Consider the following 5780-nt stretch of genomic DNA (forward strand, 5'->3'; position numbering starts at 1 on the left):
TTTTTCTTTTCCCCATTACCCTAATTCGTAATAGTGTCCGTCCTCCCCTTCCCCATCTCCCTGATTAAGATTTATAATAAACTGTTCAGACCAACATGTGAACCATTGTTTCTTAATCTCACGCCAGGTATATAGATAATAAAAGAACCTCCTCTCCCTCCTATAAATTGGAGCGAGACATATGGTTAAGTATGTATTTTTATGCTTATCGTTATCAGGATGGATAGTACTCTAAATGCTCTACAGAAAGATACAGTTTATTCAAAAGGCATAATCTCTCCACTTGAGAAAAATCTGTAAGACTTACCTACACATCAACACTGGCCAACTGGAAGTCATTATGGACTCTGAGAAAGGCAACCAAGGAAAATTTGTCAAGAAACAGACAAGAATACTGGAATACACACTGACACTTGATTTGATTCATTCAAATAATTATAGCCCAGTTTTGAAAATTGTTTACATGGTCCACTTAATCGTTATGCTCCTTTGTCTAACTTATGAACTCCTTTTAATTACACCAAGTTCTGCAGAGCTGAACTCACCATTTGACTTTTAGAAAATATGACTATACCATTGAAATTAATGAACTCACCTTCCTTAATTAACTCAAAATTCCTTTACTTACTGGAAAATACATAGAAGAGTATCACGGTAAATACTCATTGTCAAAATTTCACTACTTTTGTAAAGCATATGGTTATAAACTGTATTTATTAGACATGAAATTGTTTCATAATGTTGGTAATCCTGGTATTATTACTTAATTACATAATTTAACAATCCATCCATTTGAAAACAAATTTTTGATCCTCATCCATTTAAAACTGGTAAATGGGATAAAATGAATGCAGTCAGTACAGCTCAACTCTCTTCCGGCATCACCAGAAGCTAACTCATAGCATTCAGTATACAACACGTCAGCTGCTACCTTGTTATACCAAAGCATTATGATTATCATATTTATCCATAGTGCTGGAGATTGTGACTTTAGCCTACCCTCTGCCCAGAGGATTTCAAAGTCCTGTGAGAGGGACACAATTACAAAAGCAGCTATCTAATAACTATAATATGTCACTGGTGCCATGAGAGACAGTCAATATGATTGTGGTGTAGGCACAATTGGATTTTTCAAATCTTCTGGATCTGTATTAACAACAAAACCAAAATACTGTAGGAAATTCTAAGAATATATGAAAAGAGAACTTTGTGAACACAATAAACCTCCTGTAAACAAGAATTCCGACCTCACAAAATACACAGAGCTGGCCAAGACGATCACTTACCTTACATGACCAAGAGTATTACAGAATCACAGAATTGCAGGGGTTGGAAGGGACCTCAAATGATTGAATTAAGGAAAATAAGTTAGGTTAAAAGTTAAGTGCCTTCATTTGGTGCTGAATCGGCAGCTACAGATCTGGCCTTGCTAAGTCAGGTTCTCGCTGCCAATAACAGATGCTTTTCTACAGACTTAGTACAGACAGCAGGTTGTGGGAATACTAGAAAAACTGTTCAGAGCAGAATCTTTTGGACAAAATTGGAGCAAAACTCCAGGAAGCTTCTATTACTAAAGACAGAACAGCTGCTAAACTTTTAGCTGTTTGGCACCAAATAATGGAAGGACTTAAACAAATTAGACAAGGAAGTATTTATTTCGACTATTCCCCATTGCCCTCCCTCCCAACCCTGTCACCACACCAAAGTGGAGGGAAGGAACGGGGGAAAAGAACAGCGGCAACAATCTATGGAGGAAAACTTATTTTACTACAATATTGGAATACAAAATAACACAATATATACGATTTAATTGAAATTGAGATTAATAAATCAGACAAGATGAGAGAGAGAGAGTTCCCGGGACCGATTCAAACCTGAAAAGCTTGGAACGGCTAGGAAAGCACCCTCCAGCACCCACTGCCAGGCAGCAAGAGAGCGCCCCCCCCACCCGGAAGGGCCAGATCCCGTGACTGCTGTAATGTACAGGGATAGGTACCTGGGATTGGGGCAGTGACACTTCAATGCCCCGTACACTACATGATGTTTTGATGTGGAATACTGAAATCCAAAAAACAAAAAAAACAAAAAACAAAAACATAGAACCATGACACTCATTCTCCCACTGGACAAGCTATCATTGACCATACTCATCTAACATTGAAATCTATTCTTAATAAAAAAAAAGGGGAAATACGGGAGACAACACAAGGAAGATCATGTAAGGTTTTGCTTGTGCTGAATTTTGAATCGTGATCATACAGATACAACTCGTGTGGATCGTCATTTTGGGGCCTCCCCAATGCTCAAGGAACGGCCAGTGGTCAATGTTCAGAATATAGCCACAGGGCATTGGGAAGGTCCCTTACCACTGATAACTTGGGGTCGTGGATATGCTTGTGTTTCCACAGGGACTGGCCCTACATGGGTTCCAGCAGGATATGTCTGGCCTCATCTCAAGGCAGAAAATAGCATCCAGCCTTTATAATGACTGGGAGTGTGTGCTTCTTATTTATTGGTATTGCTTTGTAACTTGTTGTATTGCAAATAGCAGCAATAGTAGTGCACTTGAGGCAAAGGTGCACGCTAAGAGAGCTAACCTTGATAGTTCTGTTTTGCAAGCAGGTGTTCCACTTGGGCTCTGTATAATACACTGGCCATACAGATGCAGTGTACAAATGGAAAATACCCTTCGGACCCTGAGAAGAATAAAACAAGAGAGAATCTGTGATGGGTGAGAGAGGAAAAGTGCACCTTGAAGCAGGGGACGCCCTGCTGGCACTGCCTATCGCATTCACTGCCAACATGTTCTTTCTCTCTCTTTTTCTGCAGGTTGTTGTTTCTTGAGGGTCAGTAAGTAATAATGCCCCTAGTGATATTCTAGCCCACTAATTTTAGCACACATTTGCCCACTAATATTTATTCTATTTGACATGCAAAAAGTTGTACAGCCGTTAATTTTCTATTAGCCCAGAGGCATGATCATGAGCACTCTAAAAGCATCTGTTGTACAAATTTTAGTGATCATTCAAAATCAATATATCAGAATATATGAAAGTTGAAGACCTCTTTCTAACCAGTTAGAGATGAACACAGAACGGAACCTTCAGGGATTTATTTCCAGGTTGCAGAAAACTTGAGTTGCAGACTAAACACCTATTTGTTCTTTTTAGTAGGTTAACAGTATTTCTTGTCATTATGATGTTTGTCTTTATCACATTTAGAGTATTGTCAATCGAGGCCTTGATTGAGTTATAATGATTATGTTATTAATATAATTTGTGTTATTATTTTATAGTATGGTAGTAGTTTGCAAATAAACAAAAAAGGGGGAATTGTGGGAATACAAGAAAAACTGTTCAGAGCAGAAGCTGTGGAGCAAGATAAACAGCATGAGAATCAAGGACACCTCTAGAAGAAGAGAGAATGTCTCACGGCTCTGGATAAGTGCCTGTGTGAACAGTTGAAGAGTGTTTTGTAGAATGCTCTGTTGACATGTAAAGGTGGATGGGAAAGCTAGAAAAAGAAAACTTGTGAAGGTATATAAATGATGTGAGAACTTGTAATAAACGATTTGGATCATTCACATCTGAGTCCATGCATCAGATGCTGCAGCGGGTCTCCTGTTTCTCCAAATAACGTTGTTAGCTATCCTATCTCTGGAATGCAAGGTAACAGGCTCGGACAGTAAAACCACAAATTAACGAAGAAGTGGCAGATTGGTGGACAGAGTTGTAGCCGATAAGATGATCAGCCAGAGCTAGTCAAGCATCTTCCAACTTGACCCAGGTCAAAGAGTACACAGCGAGAAAGACATACGGCCTTCATCAAAAGACCACCAGACAACCACCGAGCGATACCACACATGCGTAAAAGAACTGAGACTCAGGACAGAACTTCAAGACAGAAGGTTGCCCACAGTCTAGCAAAGCAGACAAGAACAGAAAACTATCAAGAACTACCAGTCTCACTTTTATCCCTTGTTTCCATGTGGATGCATAACTTATTGTAAATGAAGCACAAATTAAGAAAACATACTGAATGCACCATAATGAACATAATCTGAAAGACTAATGTCTAAAATGTCCTTTTATCTGCTCCAGCTATATTTTATTTGCTATGCAAATAATCAGAACTGTAGTAACATAACACATACACAGGAACAATGCCAAGCTGAAGTTGCTATCTGGACTGGTTAAAAAAAAGACAGTGGTATTTAAGTAACAGTTCACTTTGAGTGAATTACAACTGTAATGCTCTACTTACAAGTTCCTGGACAGAGATTGCTGGATTGCAAAGTGTTAACATCTTTAGGAATATTTATTTCTTTGGTTATTTACAAACAGTAAGAAGAATCGCATACACATAATATTAACATTACAAAGAAATTTCTTATAAGAATTAAATAAAAAAGGTTCTTGAGCTCAAAGCATATCAAAACCACACAAACAAAGCCTTAACTGACAGTTTTTCATGATTCTGTATACTGCTATGCACTCTCACTATGCATCCGTCCATGGATAGCTTCTTTGCAGTTATTATACACACTCAAAAAGAACTATAAAGAATCCCTCATCTAAAACTTCCTCCAATTACATATGCTGCAATTTCATTAACATTTAGCAATAGCAAGTAAAGGCAACTCTATTTATCCATGTATGTTTAAGAGCAGAAGTATGTAAGAGCAAGGAGACACATTTGTTCTTTACTAAGAAACTTAATTAAGTCTAACTCCAAAATGGGAAAGTATCCCAGAAGAATTCAGAGGTCTTCAGCTTTAAGCTAAGATCTTAAATCTATCCGTAGAAAGCACACTGAATAAAACTGCAGCTATCTCTCAGGTGCACGCAGACAAACTCCCATACTCTCACAGAGCACAAGAATGTAATGGCTTCTTCCACACTCATTATTCTAGAATATCAGTGTAAGACTCAGTATATAAACTAGTTTCCATCACAATTCCAAGGAATCCAAAGCCACATTCCTCCCTGTTTTCCCCAAACACATTTCAATAACCCTTTCTCTTAAAGATAAAACTCTGCCTTTTACCCAAGATTGAAACCAACCGGGGCTTTGGTTGCTACACAAGCTATTGGCCTGTTCCTCCTCTGGGCCAACATGAAGCCTGTAAATAGTTCAGAACAGGACATGAGGCAAGTTCCTCATTTCCTAGGGAACTGATTTTCCAGGAATTGGAATTTCTTTGAGAACTGCTTTCTTTGAGAAATGTTGACAGCAAAACCTAGTGTCTCCAAGAGATATACAAACCTGTAAAAAAAAAATCCATCAGAGGGTTGCCATTAAAATTATCAGTTTTATTGATAATGATTTCCAAGTGCACTTAACAATGAAGATCTTCAGAATTAAACAGAGAAACAGTCTACAATGTGTGTAACCAAGGATACATTCCTCAGACTTGACAAACAAAAAATACTGAAAGAAATAACCTGCAAGACCCCCATCTCCTCAAACATCTTTTAATACTCTTTTTTTTTTTTTTTTTTCATTTTTAGTTTCTAAGTAACAGAGAAACATAATTCACCTCAAAACACTGGACTGGCAACTTGAAGCATATACTATGAAATACACTGGACAGATTATACCATAAATTAAGCACCCCTAAATTTGAGGGTATTTATAATGAGGAGTCAGCTCTTAGATGTGCTGACTCTGTCCAAAGTACCATTTCATTTTTAGATGATGGTCTATGTCATGGTTCTATGTTTTTGTTTTTTGTCTTTTTTTTTTTTTTTTTATGGTTTCAGTATTCCACATCAAAACAT

At 37.8% G+C, this 5780-nt stretch overlaps 1 long non-coding RNA gene across 1 annotated transcript in view; it reads right to left on the reverse strand.

Moving 5' to 3' along the window:
• Positions 1–307: 307 nt before the first annotated feature.
• Positions 308–5780, reverse strand: part of LOC122168986 — a 21898-nt gene continuing 16425 nt past the window's right edge. Inside the window, exon 3 of the long non-coding RNA XR_006171439.1 lies at positions 308–347. This is a non-coding gene — a long non-coding RNA (uncharacterized LOC122168986). The remainder of the gene's footprint in view (positions 348–5780) is intronic.

Source organism: Centrocercus urophasianus, unplaced genomic scaffold (genome assembly GCF_019232065.1).
Source record: "Centrocercus urophasianus isolate 14NV4802_14NV808 unplaced genomic scaffold, USGS_Curo_1.0 seq_489, whole genome shotgun sequence".
NCBI classification, from domain to species: Eukaryota; Metazoa; Chordata; class Aves; order Galliformes; family Phasianidae; genus Centrocercus; species Centrocercus urophasianus.